The sequence below is a fragment of the Sitophilus oryzae genome, unplaced genomic scaffold (assembly GCF_002938485.1).
Source record: "Sitophilus oryzae breed Bouriz unplaced genomic scaffold, Soryzae_2.0 scaffold_1227_pilon_pilon, whole genome shotgun sequence".
In the NCBI taxonomy this organism is placed as follows: domain Eukaryota; kingdom Metazoa; phylum Arthropoda; class Insecta; order Coleoptera; family Curculionidae; genus Sitophilus; species Sitophilus oryzae.
In genome coordinates, this window is record NW_022145868.1 from 304,714 (window position 1) to 323,949 (window position 19,236).

General features: G+C 33.2%; 1 protein-coding gene across 2 annotated transcripts in view; it reads right to left on the reverse strand.

Annotated features, from left to right (window-relative positions):
- Nucleotides 1–19,236, reverse strand: part of LOC115874103 — a 59,886-nt gene that overhangs the window by 15,738 nt on the left and 24,912 nt on the right. The window lies entirely within an intron of this gene.

Below are 19,236 nucleotides of genomic sequence, written 5' to 3' on the forward strand. Positions count from 1 at the left end.
AAGAGGTAAATGGAGATAAACCGCGTTATCTGGCGAAATATTGATAAAATGCAATTAGGATTGCGAATTTTCGCAAATAAAGTATAATATACAGAGTGTCTCACCGAGAATTACTTTGAATGATGTAGAATGTTGAGATCATTGTGATCCAGATCTGTTGTGTCGCCCTTCTTTCAGCATAGGAGGATTTTATTTTCTTTGCCTTATTTGTTCTCTTTCTCCATACTCTGAATAATTTTTGAATGCCTGAACCAACCTGAAGCGTCTAAGAATATTTGCTGATGACATTGTCATATTATTTCTAACAGCCCTCCAAAACTACAAGCATAAATAAACGAGCTTAATGGAGAATCATAGTCAGCAATGAGGTAAATCTAGGAATGAAACTAAACACAATGAAGTCATGTATGAAACTGTAGTGGGAAATAATGGAAAAACTATAGTGGGAAGTGTATAGGAAATAATAAAGCAGGAAGGAACACACCGTTCACTTGGCATCTTCAGACAGCTAAACAGCGCTAAAGGCACAGAAAGGCGAGATATTTCATAGTATAACCAAAGTATAACTGTAAATAGTGCTAAAAAGTATAAATAGATAAAAATAAATGGCGCCAAGATAGCTAGTTTTGTTACAGAAATGATGTAGATAAAGATAAGATGCTATAATTAAACGTGGTATTGATATATTATACTCATATAATAATTCATTCATTAATCTTTATTGTGACTGAAAAATCTACCCCCTTTTAAAACTAATAATATTTATTATAGCAGATCGAAGATTTCATGTTTGTTGCCTATAGAAATAGCCAACGAATTTAAGCTATGCAACCTATGCAATATATTTTGAAACTCTGATAAATGAGCTTTAGATAAAGTGCACTTTAGTGGCAAAAATACTTGCTTTATCACAGAATCGATATTTTCTTTCATGTCAGAAAGCAGAAAAATGGAAATATACTTCTGATACTGAACATTAAAAAATGACCTAACCAAAAACATTAATTAAAAAAAATTGTAGGGTTTAGTCCAGTTGTGTTTTTTATAAATGATCCTCAAAATTAAAAAATCTGACTACTGAGTATCTAGATATGTGAGGTTAGGTTAGGTTAGGTTGTAAGAGGCTACACCATAATTGGAAACTATTGAATAATCTGAAAATGATGATGATGATGATGAATTACTGTATATTTGCATAGGGTATCTAACCAAAGCCATACATCCTATTATTATCTGAATTTTCATGGATTTATTGGTCATTTTTTTCAAAAGTTTAGAGCAAATTAATTTAATATAATTAAGTTCCTTTTTAAAAATATCAATAATATAGGGGTGGGTCCATTTCCTCAAAAAAAATATACAAAAATGTTGTCTTGTTTAAGTAAAGAAATACCCTGGATTTTTCAAGAAAGAGAATTATTTCTATAATAATATACACCTTTTTAATTTGAATTAGTTTTATCCTTGATTTAATATATAGACAAGAGTTTATCCAATTTATTTTATAATAGAATTTTATAATTGTAAAACTATCTACAAATAAATCAATCAATAGAACTGAGATAAATATCTTTGAAACAATTGTCTGCAGTAAATGTGTTAATATTGATTAAAATATGGCTATTCATATGTTCATATAATGAGTGTTTATTGTTTTATTACCTCACATCCATGAATAAATAAATTTATTCTAACATAAACGTTATTACTATTGAAAATTTATGCAAACATTAATGACTGAAAGTGTATTTTTTATGGTCATATATGTAATTGGTAATGTAATTAGTCAGTACCTACGTATATTATAAGGTAGCCTAAACTAGATTTTGTATTAAAAAAAAGTTTGTTAGAAGATATTCAATATACAGGTTGTCCCAATATTCCGTGGATAAAGAATTACTACGTATTTTTGGAATCAAAATAAGTTCATTGGACGCAATTATCTCTGTACAAAAGTGCTTCATTTGTCCGCTAGAGGGCCCATAATAAAAAATATAATATTTTTAAAGATATCTCAAGAATCTTTCTAAGAAGAAGATATCTAAGACATCGAATTTGACAATGACACAATCACATTTTTGCTGGTATATTAATTGTAGCTTTCTCTGGGCCGTATAATAAATTTTACTAATTTGAAGGTAGATTTTTGCAAATAACTTTTAAATGACTATTGTAAATGAAACGAAATTCTACACAAAAGTACAACTTTAATGCCTCTTCAAAAAAGTCTAATACAAGTTTTACATAAAATCATCTGAAGAGATAATATTTGGGATTTAGAATTTAGAAATTCTAGAAGCACACGGTATACAAAAATAACAATAATACACTTACATACAATAATAGGCATCTATACAGTAAAGCTGCTGAGTAAACCCCTATTTTTTTCACAAACGTACACACCAAAGACTTCTTTTTCATTGACTTTAATACGGAACCGCACAACATCCACACCTACGTTTTATCGTCTAAATAAATTAAAATTTAATCGAATTAGAGACGGTTCAGTTATCGTACAGAGGTAAACATGTGTACGGTAACCTTTTTTAATTGAATTAAAGAGACATTGATGATTTTATAAGATTTATTGAGCGACATTTCTATGGAGAGTAACGGATTTAATTATTGGAGCGTGAACAAAGGTTAAATAGTATAAGAGGTATTTGTCAGCGTGGTTAGGAAAGAAGTTATATTTGTGTTCATTCATATTGGAAGCATCTGTACTGAATTAAATGTTAATATTAAAAGATACAGTGAGGCCAATTATTCTTACAAAGCTCCACATCATTCCCTATCATCATCATCATCATTTTCCGCTTATTCAACCATTCCCAATTATGGTGTAGATTCCTTCACATATTTAGATACTCTCGTTATAGTTGGGTCCATTGTTATCTATTGTTGGCTATGAGAGCCCAAGTTATCCCTGCTAATTTCCTGATATCATGGTCCCATCTCGGGTTCGATCTTCTTCTACTAGATCTCTTAATTCCTCCTTGGTACCATGTTGTAATCTTTGTGGTCCATCTATCGTCCGTCCTTCTTTTCAGGTGTTCTGCCCATTGCCACTTGAGGTATTTGACTCTGTGGATGGTATCTATTACCTGGGTCTTTTGTCGTATCCACTCTCTTCCTTTACGATCTCTCTTGGTTATTCTCAGCATATTTCGTTGCGTTGAGCATTGTGCAACCAACAGTTTCCAGTTGTTTTAAGTGTCTAGGTTTCGCATGCATAGGTCATGACTGGTAGTACACATTAGTCGAATGTTTTCTTTTTTAGATAAAGTGGTTTTATCGTCTCTCGGGAATTCTAGATTTGAATATGATTGAGTTTCTTCCATAAGTACTCCATGCTAACTTAATTCTTCTGTTGATTTCTGGTACTAGAAATACCGAGCTGTGTATTAGTTGTCCTAAATATATATTCTTTTACTATTTTCAGTTGTTGTGTTATTATTTATTAGAATAATCATTCCCTATATATTATTCCCTATTAAACATATTTACTTCTGTATATATTTTACAAAATACCAGGGTTGTCTTTTATATTTTGCATATAAAGGTAGAAAAAACTGTAGATAACTTTTAATCACTATTGTTTTTCAAAGTATTCTCCACAAAGAGAAATGCATTTTTGAATCCGCTGGAATGAATTCTGAAAGCAGTTATTCCACTCGTGTGTTGGTGCTTGTTGTTTTAAAAACTCGATTGTTTTTCAAGCTATGTGGGAACTTGCATTGTCTTGGTGGAGGATCATTCATCGTTGATGGTTGGTTTTTCGAAACAATCAGCAATTACAATCGGCAAACAAATAGTTATATACCAGTCAGCAGTAACAGTTCTTTGATCTTGCAGAGGGATTGTTGCTACATGACCCGCTTTTGAAACAAATGTCACCATCATCTCTTTGGAAACACTTCGAGAACGGATAACTTGTATCAATTTTGGTTCATCTCTGAACACCCAAACAGCTGATTGGCGTTTATTTTCGGGTTCATAAGAGTTAATCTAGGATTAATCACCACCGACAATACTGTATATATTTTTGGAGTTTCCTACTTTAAACCGGCATATATTTTTTGACACCAATTGACTCTAATTGCTTTCTGTTCTTCCAACAACAGATGCGGTATCCAACGAGAATCTATTTTTTTACAGATAATTCATCACTTAATTTTTTTGAATTGAAGTCTCTGATATGTGACATGTCGGTCTTCTTGGATCAGCTTACGTACAGAGTCAGCTGTTCTGGGTAACAGCCGTTGTTGGGGGACCTGTTCTTGGATCGTGGCTAAGACTAATCCGTCCACGTTTAAATTCTCCATACCAACGAGAGATTGTCGACTGATTTGGTGCTTCATTGCCGAAAAGAGAAACAAACTCGGTAAGGCATTCTTGTTAATAAAAATTCGACAAATTAAACAAAACAGTCTAAAACTTTGGCATTAAGTTAAATATAGGTGATAATGGTTAATTTTGACATTTGATATATGTTGAGAGGCGCCTACTATGTTTCTATATGCAAAATATAAAAGACAGCCTTCGTATTAACACGTTAAAAAGCGGCAAAAAAAAGTTTTTAGTACAATTTTTTATTAAGTTGTTTTTTAAAATCTTCGTTAATGAGGTACATCAAGGGTAAAACTATACACGCATTCAGTACAAGATAAAAGGACTTGATAAAGTTAAATTTATGATCTAGCTAAGAAACTTTTTTGAATAAAAAATGAGTAAACCGTTTTGTAACGAGCTACTGAGCACCTTATGCGGCGAATGCGGGTTAATAAAATTTTATTGGTCGTTCTTTCGTCTCATGTATGCATTTTTACTTCTTCATGTAAATATTAAAAAAAATACTGTTTATTTCCTTTGTTTGGCTAAGTATTTACAATTGCTATAACTCATTTTGAATTGAATCTAATCTAAATACCTAGGTAAATATATGAGTTTCACTAAATATGAAAATTTTTTGTTACAAATAACCACAGGATTTTTTGGGGTTTTCCTCCTTCTTAATTTAATCTACTATCAGTGTTGTCACATTATCAAAATATTATATTTTTAAACTATACCGGGTGCGTCTCAAAAGTGGCTCATCCCTATAACTTTTTTATTTTTTTCAGATAAAAAACGAGATTTGGTATGTTAGTATATGACAGAAATTAGGATTGATTGACGCATTCAGTTCTTTTTGGTCATTTCCTGTTTCACCGGAAATGACTACAACTTTTCATTTTTAAATGTCATCCTCGGTATTTTATTACTTTATGGATAGAAAATGACACTCTGACTAGAATGACATATGATATGTCAACTTTTGACATTTTTGCTTAAAACAAAATTGTATTTTAAATTTCAATCCAGTGTGCCATGGCTGTATTAAAAACACTAATTTTTAATCAAGGAGCTGTTGAAAAATAGATTTGATTGTCTAGTGTTTTTAGGGTCTTCTCCTGACTGGTTAAAAGATGCCCAAATGCTCATTAGCATATTTGGAAAAAGCATTTTTTTATGAATAATTTAGTACCACACACTTGGTATTTCGAATCAAATTGTCGTTATGAACCGCATGTTACAATTTCAAATAAACCATATTCGAAAATTTCAAAAGTTGACATATGATATGTCATTCTAATTAGAGAGTTATTTGCTATCGAGCAAAGTAACAAAATACCGAGATCATTTAAAAATCTTTTGAGATATTTGCTTAAAAAATAATATTTTAAATTTCAATCTAGAATGCAAGTCATTTCCGGTGAAACAGGAAATGACCGAAACTAATTAAATACGTGAATCAATCCTGACTTATGTCACATAGTAACACAACAAATCTCGGTTTTTTATCTGAAAAAACGAAAAAGTTAACAGAAAAAATAGAAAAGAAAACAGAAAATCATAACTAATATAAGAAATGGAAAACAGCTCAATACAAATAATATTAATTCATACTAGTAATCAAAAGTATAAATTTGTAACCTCGTTACGCAACTGAAATTAAACGGAATTAAACTTGATTCTATGTACTATTGTGTTTGGCGAAAATTAGCTCGTGCCTACGCGGGCGTTTTCGAAACCTGCGTGACCCTGTCGCCGAATAAGGTCTGAAAACACGAACCCGACGAAAAAGCGCACCAAGAGCAAATAATCCGTTCAATTAAATATTCCGGAAACTTTAATGAAAACCGTAATCGATTTCGCCATCCATCCATCGCCGTCGCTCCAATTTAAATAGGAAAATAGCAACTTAATTAAATTCTGTAATTAAACGGTATATTATGCATTATGCAACGCCATATCTTCAAGAAATACCCCGCTTAAATATGGATTCTCGTTATTGGAAACTAATGTCTATAGTAGCTGGTTTGATTAGATTGTTTTTAATCGGAGTTTACACTGAGGAGAAAGAATAAAACTGAAGATTTAAAGCAATTACAATTTTTTTAAGATCTTGGAATCTTTTTGAGCTTTGGAAAGGTTCGTACAACTTATCTTAAGTAGGAACTATCCGAAACAAGAAGCTAGCTTTTTTCTTGGCGTTATTGTTTAAAAATATTATCCACTTCAAAAACTGTGTCAATAAGATTATTCGATTAGTTATATACTGACGATCTGTTTGTGTGTGTAATAAAAATAAGCATAGTTTTCCTGCAGTTCAAAAAATGACAATCCTAAACCTGTAGATCGCATTGCTCGATGTTACTGCAAAGTTTAGATCTTCAGTTCAAATCGTTCAGTACTAAAACTGCCGGCGAACTGTATGTGAATGGGCACCTTAATCTGGAATCGTAATTCTCCAACGGTCTAAAACACTCGAAGGAATTTTTCAGGACTTACGATCGAGAAAAATTAAAGATCTTCCTTGATTTAAGTAAGAACAATCTCTCCTCAATGAACATCTCAGTAGATTGAAGCTAGAAAACAAAAGCGAATGTAGATTCTGTGGGTAAAATGGTGAAACACCAAAACACCTCATTACTGAGTGGTCGAGACGACAACCATTCGTACCATAAACTTTGGTACGACTGATATCGGAGATGGAAAAATAGCCTCTGTAAAACCGTCTCAGATTCTGGCTTTTGTTAAAGCTCTGAGACTCTATGATGAGTTATAACTCAAGAAAGGGGGATACAATAGGTATATAAGGCCGCGGTGATTTTAACTTCCTCGAAGTAAGATCAATAATTAAATTTCATGCCAAAAATTTGAAAAAATTTTGAAAAATTGGTCTGAATCAGAATCTTCTCCGTCCTTTATCCTATCTCCTCAACTTTAAGTGTATCTTTTATCTTGTAACATTTTAGCTAAACTTTAAACTGCCGTCATTTAGATCTAGATGATTTTAGATCTACTCTTCATATCATGGGTCACTTGTGTCAACTTGAGAGAAGCATCAATAACAATTTACAAATTGGTTATTAAAAACAAATTTACTACTACCTATTACAGAGTAATTAATTTGGATCAAGAACTGTAAAATCAAAAAAATATCTAAACAACCAAACTATACAGTTTAATACACTGATGGCCATAAACTAGATTTTAATTTATCGGAGTCTCAAATGAATTAAGACTAATGGTGCGTCCGGCTAAATTGTTACACTCCAAACAAAACATCTGTCATGTTTAAAGAGATGCGGTTATTTGCGGTGTATTTACAAGCGAGCCATAATGCTATTACTCTATTACGGTGGGCAAGTGCTTGCATATTAATTCAGGAGATAAGTTTGTTGAAACAGACAAGCGGCTAAATTAAATTAAACTGCATGATTTGTTGTGTTGTGCTTTATATAATGTCCAATTAAATTATTTAATATACAGGGTGAGCGGAACTCGATGTCTCATCTCTATTATGAGAAAACGAAAAATAATAAAAAAAATCTGAAAAGAGGTCTTTAAATGGGACTAAATGAAGTGTATTTTAAGCAAATTTGTATATTTCTCCAGTCCCATTTAAAAACCTCTTTTCAATATTTTTTTATTATTTTTCGTTTTCTCATAATAGAGGTGAGACATCGAGTTCCGCTCACCCTACAATAACTATTTTATGCTGTAAGTAGCTGTAGTAGAACCTATGCATGCGAAACCTGGATACTTAAAATGGACATCACAAGGAAACTGGAGGTCACACAACGCCCAATGGAACGACTGAGAATAACCAAGAGAAACCGTAAAAGATAGAGTGGATACGACAAAAGTCCCAGGTAATAGATGTCATCCACGGAGTCAAATCCCTCAAATGGCAATGGGCAGGACACCTGGCAAGAAGAACAGACAACAGATGGACCACAAAAATTACAGCATGGTTCCCACGAAGAATTAAGAGACCTAGAAGAAGACTGAACCTGAGATGGGACCATGATATTAGGAAATCCAAACGGGAACCAACTGAGAGCGGAACTGAAGAACCTGAAAGAATCCATCCGTAACTTGGAATCGGTGTCCTCCAACGGTCTAAGACACTCGAAAAAGTTCCTCAAAACTTACAACCGAGAAAAATCAAAGGTATTGAAAGGCTTGATTTAAGTAAAAACAATCTTCGGTTTGTCACGGGGTTTCTAACAGGAGACTGCCTCCTCAACGAACACCTCAGTAGGCTGAAGCTGAGAAACAACGGCGAATGCAGATTCTGTGGGGAAAATGGGGAAACACCAGAACACCTTATAACTGAGTGCGCCGAGACAACGACCATTCGTGCCATGAACTTTGGTACGGCTGAGGATGGAGAGCTGGCCTCTGTGGAGCCGTCTCAGATACTGGCTTTTGCTAAAGCCCTGAGGCTGTATGATGAGTTATGACTCGTTATGACTCAAAAAAGGGAACGCACAATAGATCTGTAAGGTCGCGGTGATTAACTCCCCCCCTAAACATTCTACATTCTACATTTTATAAAAAATATTTTATGAAAAATTTGACATTGTCAATATACAATATTTTATAAAATCACACATATTACACTGTCAAATTCTTTTACCAAAGTAAATCTTTGACAAATAAATTTGATAGTGTAATACTGTCCTTACCCTGAAACCCCCTTACGACCTATATTTTGCTCATTTCCTACTGTTTCCACCTTCAAATCCCTGCGAATTTTCTGCTCCACTTTCCTCAAACGAAGCAAACGAAATCGAACAGCACGTCCCCCCAATGCGAACGAGAACGACGAAAAGCCGTTAAAAGTGCAGCGCATCAGAGCCAACTCCCGGCTGCAAATGGAACTAATTAAAACTTCAGTACAAATTAAGCGGGCAATAGACGTGACCTCTCCCTTGATTCTTCTTGTTTCTTTCCGCCGTTCGAGTGTATGGTTTCGTTTTCAATAGGCATGGGTAATAGTATCAATATTTTAAAAATATCGATAGTGCTTTATTTTAATTTTTAAACCAGTGTGACTCTCTAATTAATTACTTCACTGCAATTCAATCACTGTGGCCTATGCTGGTTGGCTTATACATCTTCTGGGTTATTGGATTCTATGTTGCTTTTGTTGATATATTTTTGGTAGCTGTTGCTTTTTAGGTTCTCTTGGTTTCACCGATATAAGAAGCATCATTCTTATGGAATTTTGTAAATGCAATCGCACTGGTTGTTAAAAACTCTTTTAAATTTTGTACTTTTAGTTTGTAGTCCCTAAAACGTTTTTATTCTTTCAGACAAATTAACAAAATTTGGTATGTTAATATATGACTTAAATTAGGATTGATTGACGTATTAATTATTTTCGGTCACTTCCTGTTTCACCGGAAATAACTGTACCTTTATTTTTATAATCCTTGGTATTTTTTAATAGAAAAAAACTATTCTGAATAGAATTATACCGGGTGCGTCTCAAAAGTGGCTCACCCCTATAACTTTTTTATTTTTTCAGATAGAAAAAAAACGAGATTTGGTATGTTACTATATGACATAAATTAGGATTGATTTACGTATTCAATTGTTTTCGGTCACTTCCTCTTTCACCAGAAATGACTACAACTTTTGATTTTTAAATGGCACCCTCGGTATTTTTTACTTTATTCGATAGAAAATGACACTCTGAATCGAATGACATATCATATGCCAACTTTTGACATATTCGCTAATTCAAATGTCAAAAGTTGACATATGATGTCATTCTATTCAGAGTGTCATTTTCTATCGAATAAAGTTAAAAAATGGCGAGGGTGCCATTTAAAAATTAAAAGTTGTAGTAATTTCCGGCGAAACCGCAAGTGACCGAAAATAATTGAATATGTCAATCAATCCTAATTTATGTCATATACTAACATACCAAATCTCGTTGTTTTATCTGAAAAACTAAAAAAGTTGTTATGGAAAGAAAAAAAAATGTTATGGAAAGGGTTATAGTAATTATCGGAAAATGCGATACTTTAACAACAGCAAAGAATATGACGTTCATCAAAATTAATAATCACTGTCTATCAAAGAATGAAATCCAAATTATATTACCATAGAAATGCCTTTTTATTCTTAAGACTTGCACATTTTAGATGCATGCATATTGCATTATAGATGCAATGACAGTAATCATAACGACAATTTGTCTCAAAATACCAAGTATATGGTACTAGATTATTTGTTAAAAAATGCCGATGAACCACCTCCTTCTATTTGAAAAGATTGGATTATGATAAAAAATACGATTTTGGCATCTTTAAATCGGCCAGTAAACGTCACGAAAAACATTAGAGTATCAAACGTATTTTTCCAAGACTACTTGATTAAAAATTAGTGGTAAACATACCAAAAGTCGTTTTTTTATCTGAAAAAATAAAAAAGTTATAAGGGTGAGCGACTTTTGAAAAACACCCGATATAAGTGTCATTAGGGTATCGAAATATTTTCTTAAGCCCATCCCTAACAAATAAGCCGGGTACTTTGTCCGGTCCGTACGTCACCCTTTTACGCCTCGGCCTTTATTTTGTTTTGTACGGAATGCAAGAGCACGAACAATTTCAATATGTTTTTCTTTATTTTGCCGTTGTTCTTTATTTTGCCTTTGGTGCGCTAAACGCCCTATCTGACAAGTGATGTTCTTTTAATTTTCATTTCAATGCGGCCGATTGATGTCAGTATCCTGCGAGCCGTTCAGACAAATGGGTTTTAAGTCATTTCATAAGAGAGTGCTTGGTCAGTTAAGTGAAAATAATTTTTAATATGACGTTTCATGCTTCAATTTCATACGTCATGATGATTAATTTTTAATATCTGTAAACCGTCTGGTTTTATTATGAACAATAATTCAGGTTACGTCGTTATATCAATTTTATATTAATAATCTTAATGCTTGCTTGATTTTTTTATTTCGCATTCTTTTAAAATAATCTAAAACTAGTCTAGATTAGGCTAAATGTATAACTTAGAAAAGACACTTAATATGAAGATATTTAATTTTTAAATGAGATCAATTATTAGATTAATTTTCTCATATAAATAAGTAAAAAATATTTTTCCTTAGCCCACGGCCACAGAGAAAGTGATTTTGCCTTTTAACAAAGCAGGTATAATTAATTTTGAATTTGGTTCGTTTTTTCGGATTTGTGTAACGAAGAGACAACTTTAGAATTTATACCCAACCAAATTAATGAACTAAATACAGCCAGCAATAAAGTAGGTCTGAAAATGAATTTAGCAAAAACTAAAGGATTTTTAGCAGAAAAGACATTCTAGTAAATAACACTAACTAAAAATAGTAGGATACATATATTTGGGACAACTAATACACAGCTCGGGATCTCTAATACCAGAAATCAACAGAAGAATTAAGTTAGTTAATGGAAGAAACTCAATCTAGAATGCCACTTTAACTAAAGAAGAAAACATTCGACCAATGAGTATTACCATATGACTGAAAAATTGCAGGTCGCACAACGCTCAATGGAACGAAATATGCTGGGAATAACCAAGAAAACCCGTAAAAGAATAGAGTTGATACGACAAAAGACCCAGGTAATTGATGTCATCCGCAGAATCAAATCCCTCAAGTGGGAATGGGCAGGACACCTGGCAAGAAGAACGGACAACAGATAGACCACAAAACTACAACATGGTACCCACGAGGAATTAAGAGATCTACAGGGAGACCAAACCTGAGATGAGATCATAGTATTAGAAAATTACCAGGGATAACTTGGGTCCGCATAGCCAATACACAACAATGAACCTAACTACAAAGAGAGTATCTAAACATTTGAGTGTGGCTACAACATAATTTGAAATGGTTGAATAAGCTGATGAATGATGAACGACCAGAACTTAAAAATGTTGTACGAAAAGCAAGTGAAATAAGAAAAGGAGACGAGTGATGACAATAGAGAGAATCAAGACAAGAAATGGAAAATAAAAAGCTAGATAATGTGATTCTTTCAAAATTTTAAAAAGCCAGTAATTTCAACATTATATTTATGTTTACAAATAAAATAACTACTTGATTTTTATAAATGAAAAATTGACGCCTAGATCAATACAAAAAGCGAAAAATAGTCAGAAAATACCCTGGTTTTTCACCGCGATAACATTTCTTTTTGGTTTTTTTTCTCCGTAAACAATCCTGCAAGCGCGTGCTTGATCCAAATTCTGCCCTATTCAGGAACAGATTCAAGGTTGATTCGAATCCCGCCAGAGCAATTAATAATGATTGATTCAAAAAGCCGTCGAGGTGCTTTTCCGAGCTTTTAACCTGGATATTTGGCTCCGATATTTGTACAGCGGTAGTACAATAAGAGAGGATGATGGATGTGCTTGCTGCCTGTTCTCCGTTCCCATTTTACTATGGTTTCTTTTATGTTAAAACATTACTGGTGGGATGCGGAAACGCTTTATCTGTCGACCACATAAACACTATTTTTTTTTAAATCAATGCATTTCTTGATTATTTATTTGCTTTTTTACAAGCTTATGACCCCCCAAAAACAGTGGTATTACATTATACAAAAAAAGTAGGTTATTTTTTATACACATACCAGCGGCGTTAATACAAATATACCGGAAGATTAATAAATGCAGCATTTGTCTCGTTTTAAAATGGGACGAAATATTTATACTAAAGTAAGAAATAAAATTGTCTATAGATCATACCAAATAAAGTTTTAGTCACGTGATTAAGCTTTTACATATTTTCTTTTAATCAAAATATTTTAGGAAATAAAAATAAATTAATTATAAATATATAAACAGTTATTATCAACATCAACAAAACTCACCTCCTTAACAGCACTTAAGGGACATAACTGGCCATTACTACCGCTTTCCCGTTCAAAATATTCTAATAAGGTTGCGATGAGTTTTTTGCAATGGCTATTAAGCTATTTTGTACACTTCACACTAAAAAAGGTTCTAAAATGAACAATGTTCGACTGCAAGATCTGCTAGTAATAATGTAAGCTTAAAGTATCAAAACACAATTCATTTAAACCAAAAACTCGCAATACAAAACTAAAGTATCAAAACGATATCAAGAAATAAATAAATAAATGTGGCAGCTTGATTTTTTTTACAGCAGAGCTACCACCTGAATTCCAGCGGGAAATTTAAATTGCAGTTAGTCAGTCCGGCGCCGGCGCACACTGGTCGAAATCGCTACTTTACAGTGCAAATATTAGGAAACCCTAAAGATGCGTAGTTGGCTGTGACCTATGAAATGCGAAAAAGGAAGGTCTAAAGATGGCGCAGGTGACATATTTTTTTGCGAAATAGCTGTCTTTGTTGTATTTTATTAATTAGATAACAGGTAGTAATTGTATGAAGTCATACACGAAAAATTGAAATAATATTTAATCATTAATAATGACTGCAATCTAGTAACGTCTGCAAACGTGAATCAACGTGTTTGTGATTTATGTTGTTTTGTTGGGAATTTGTAATAGTTAGGACCAAATTTTGGCTATTATTTTTTCAACAAAACTAAACTGGTGATTAAAACAAAAATTATATTTCTTTTCTTCAGGTTTCGCAAAGGTAAACCATACCTTGTCCGGTCGTGTTCGATACAATTTTTTTTTCATGATTTAGAAGGCTTTTTGGTAAGACATTTTCTTATATAATTAACTGCTACTAGGTGCACGGTTCGGAGTAACACACATTTATCTAATAGATATGTCGTTGACAATAAGGGAGCTTTATGAAGTTTGGCGATGGAAAAGTGGTCTTAAATAAAAAAATTCGGCGGTCCTTTCATATGCTATTCGCCGACTTGGTATACCCGAAGACAAAGAGACAACAACCAAACCAAAAGTATCTTGTAGTGAAGCGCACAGCAAATAGTTTCACTAGGAAACTGCAATAAAAGTGGGAAAAGAGTCTTATAGAATTCGAAACAAATAATTCAGATTGGTTAAATGACAACATAGTTAATTTAGTATTCTCTTTCTGTTATCTCTAGGTTTTTTCAATAATTATATTTGCAAGAGAAAAACTTATTAATTTTTAACCCTTGTGTCTCACTTCCCTGGAAGCGTGGGGGTATATGTTATCGTGAAAATCTTAATTAGGAATGGGGACAAGAAGCACATCATTTTAAAAATCTGATCGAGTACTTTAGCCTTCCAGATTATGTTCCTAGTAGCCTGTCATGTCATTTTTTTTACAGTATGTCACCATTTTTTTGACGATAATAGGAAGTACGATTTTAGAATTGTAAAGATACTCGATGAGACCTTCAAAATGATGTGCATCTTGCACCTCTTTTCATTTAATATTCTCAGGGTAACATTCACCCCTCCTAAGGGGTTGAAACATGAAGGCTAACATTTTTTATTTGTATTTTTAGATTTATCTTGTCATTTTATGGTATATTCAATATAAACTAGGTTAAAATTTTCGTCTTACTAATATCGAACATTTTTTGCATCGTAAATCTAGTATTTAGTAGCAAAAAATGTTTATGTGTCTCTTATATACAATAATTGTTCTCCCAAACTTTTGTGACTATATATATCTTTTATTTTAAAGTGAAAAACAATCGTTTGCACTAATATATGTATGGTTAAAAAAAATTATTAATGTCTTTGCCACTTTTTATAAAACTAGGTTGTTTCACAAGAAATGAATACCATAATTAAGTCAGGGTAACATTCACCCCTCCTAAGGGGTTGAAACATGAAGGCTAACATTTTTATTTGTATTTTTAGATTTATCTTGTCATTTTATGGTATATTCAATATAAACTAGGTTAAAATTTTCGTCTTACTAATATCGAACATTTTTTGCATCGTAAAGTAGCGATTGCGACCAGTGTGCGGCGCGCCGAATATTGGAATAAATAAAAGAATTGGCAACAAAGAATTTAAAATGGCGCCCTCGATTACTTCACTAAAAATTTAATTGGTATTGCTTATATGTACAGGGTGGACCAAATTGGACGCTTTTAAAGGGAAACACCGCTTTCTGTAGGAGATAATAAACGAAAACTAATATCGTTGTCTGGAGCTTTTGTCAAACGGGGTCTCCAAAATAAAAAATCAAATTTTCTGTTAACTCTTAAATAATTAATTCTAAAAAAATATACTTAAACAATTAAATTCTACCGGTGCTTTGGAAATATTTTCATAGAAATACAAAATGTTCATTCAGATTTGAACAGATATCGATGTGCGGTTTTCACCATCACATTTTTGATAAAAACTGAGATCCAGACACCGATATTAGTGTTCGTCTATCTTCCAGAGAAAATGGTGTTTCCCTTTGAAAGCATCCAATTTGACCCACGCTGTGCATATCCAATTAAAAAGTGTTAATATCCTCGGGCAATCGTTTTCAGTATAGTTGCGAGACTTTGCTTTCGGTAATTAAAAACCTTATAATTTCCTCAATACATAAATAACTATTTATGTTTTAAATTCAAATCTCGTATAGCAAAAAAAGCAACAAAGAGCATAAGAACGAAGAATGACTAAAAGAATTGGCAGCCGAGTCCTCCAGGTTATCAGCCCACGCGAGCGCCTCTTCCTTGCATAATATACGGTTATGTGCTCTTCGTTAGAGAAAGAGGGAGAGAGAAAGAGGCCTGAAGCCACGAAGACAACGTCGTCTAAGTAAACCCAACTCGCTAGAATCTCCATTATTTACTGTGCGAAAATCTTCGAACGGGTCGCTTTGTTCCTATTTCTCGTGAAGGCGACCTCTCTTAGTTACGATCACGTTTCCTCGGGCGGCTTTTATACGCTTCATAATTTATTAGGCTCGCGGCTAGAGAGAGGGGGAAATAACCAAAATGTATAAATTGATGTTTAAAATATTGTCGTGCCTCAGCTTGGAGTTTGTCCGCTAGGATCGCTTCGACCAGGTTCTCTCTTTCGATTAAAACAACCATTAGAAAAATATACATTTATTGTACAAAAATATACAATAGTTTAAATAAGTATGAAGAACAATTCTTCCTCAACTAACTCACAGTCTGACCACCGGCACCGTCTGACTAAGTACTGATTAACTGGCTGTCCACTGACTAACCTTTTGACTATCAACTCACTCTGAACTGCCTCAGCATTTAACTGTCTTCAGCATACTCTTTCATATTTGTTTGCTCGTCATTTTATTCTCGTTATATTTCCATCGCCGATGTTGAGTACGAGCTTACCTTGAAACATCACGCTACATCATACAAACGCTGCTGAGACTATCAAAATGTTCATCTAATAACAATTTGACGTTTATACTATTACGTGAAAAGCAACTTTTTTCCAAAGCCTACCATGACTTCACATCGTTTCTTGTTCACTATTATTAATATCTTAATAATTAGATATTAATACACCTGGTATTATGGTATTCTGGTATTTCGTCAATTTTAAAATAAATTAACTGTTTCTATCTTATTTTTTTGTTAGAATGGGCATAATCAAGGGGGCTACTAATACTGTATTTTAAAAATAAGGTAATTAAGGGCTTATTTTTTGGTATTTTTTATAATTTTGCTAATATCTTCGGTTTGAAAGAAGATATCAAGATGCGGTTTTTGCTGACTTTTTAAGCTATTACTACTCTTTACTATTAGCTAAAATTACATATACTATTGCATTTATTTTTTTTTTGAAAAAATGCGCAATGTTTGTTAAATTGTAAGACAACGCCCCCTAGCGTCTACGTTCACAAGCTTATTATTATTGTTTATATGGTACAATATAAAGTAAGAAACGCTCTTTTAAATGAACCCTCGTTTGTTGGATTCTGATCATCCAGTCCGGAGTTATTAACATTTAAATAAAGATAGATCTAACCTTCCCCCACCACTTTATTTTAGCAGTTAGGGGAAAATGGTTCTAACAAAAAAATCCAAAATTTTCTGAAGATTATGAAGCTATTATTTATAGTACCCATTATCTAGGCAAAATTCTGTAAAAAATCTGTTTTCTTCTTTTCTATAGCAGTTGCGCCACCTAGCGGCCGTTTTACAAACTTGAAAATAATTTCCAACAATTTCTCATAGCCTCTTTAGTTATTAATATTTTTTTTCCGTAAGCCCTACGGCTAATACTTTCCGAGATACAGCCGAGAGCTATTCTTAGTGGGACATCCGGTACATTGCTTTGGTCTTTGTCTAAATTAATTTTAAGACCCACTTTATTGCTGGCTGTATTTAGTTCATTAATTTTTGTTCTTGTAGTTCTTCAAGACTATTCAGGACTATATATTTTATATGTACAGTACGTCTGTCCGTTCTGTAGCTACGGGGTATCCGTGAGAGGGGAAACGATATTCTCTCGATGTTTTTCGTAAAAAAATAGACGACGCGTCCCATCAATAAAAGTAGCCAATAAAATGAGTGGGCGGAGCGATTTGCGGTGACGCACGTCAAATCGACGTATAAAATATATTGTTGTTTATTTAAATGTTTTTTGTCCGCATTCCTTTCATAGACACAGATCCAGCAGATGTACTGTAATTATTAATAAATGTAAGTGTCTAGTCGCTACCGAAAATTGACTATCCGGTCTATATGAAGTTGCAATGAGTTTCTTTTGGTTTCAACTTTTTTAGCGATTCTCTGGATTGAATTTTGGCTCTATCTTTTACATCATATTTTCAGTCAACTTATTTTTATAATGATTATAATAACATCGTACTCGCGCTTGGTATTTTTTACAATATATGTTTTTGATGGGACAACATTTTTAAACGGTTTTATTTAGCTCGACCCGTACGGTATTTATTTATTTGGGTCAAAATTAGAAATTGAAATTTAAGTACCTTCCTGTTGTCAGATTGATCTGAAATTTGGTACACACCTTTAGTTCCGATGGCAATACAATATAGTAATATCAATAACATTGTAAATCTAAGATGGCCGCCGGTACAAAATGGCGGATTTCATATTTTTCACAACCCCTCAATATGGGTATCAAATGAAAGGGCTACACTAGTAGAATACTGTGATTATGACAAAATTTAAAATCCAAGATGGACGTCGTTACAAAATGGCTTATTAGGTGAGGGCATGAGTAGTCGTGTCCAGAACAGTTGTGTCCAAGATTGTGTGACGTTAGAAGGACAGATAAAAAAAAATAGGTGTGTGTGATTAGATCTACCTACGTAGTTAGCGGTAGCTTTACCACCCAAGTTAAGGTAATAGGTTAAAACGTGCCGAGGACTGTATGGCATTAGGGTGGCTAAAAATGTAATGTCGCAAGCGTTTTCCCCTCAAGATTGGGCGCCTCTTGTTGTATATTATAGCCTTGCCCCTCTACTGGACCTCTGGGGGGTCGACCGTTAAAATGTCCATTACTCGTGGGAACAACATGGAAACAATAAATAAAAAAACAAACAAAATAAAAAATCGGTAAAAAAACTTTTAAGTTAAACGGTTTTATCTTATGTGCACTGAAAACTAAAAAATAATAATAACAATTAGGTATTTTGAACTTCTAGTTCAGAAATATTTTAGTACTAGGCAGAATAGATTTAGGCATATTAGACTAAAATAAAAACGTGGGGCCCCTCTGAAATCCTACCTATCGCAAAGCATATCTTTATACTTTGGTAGATCATGAGCTCGGCGTTCGCTGGTGAAGCCGTCACGGCTGGTTATTGATTGTCAAAATCTCCAGTTACGATTATAGTAAGTCGATGCAATCCACACTTAGTATAGAAGAAATTATTACAGCAATAGTTAATGGGCCCCACGTTTTTATGTTAGTCTAATATGCCTAAAAGCTATTCTGCCTAGTACTAAAATATTTCTGAACTAGAAGTTCAAAATACCTAATTGTTATTATTATTTTCTAGTTTTCAGTGCACATAAGA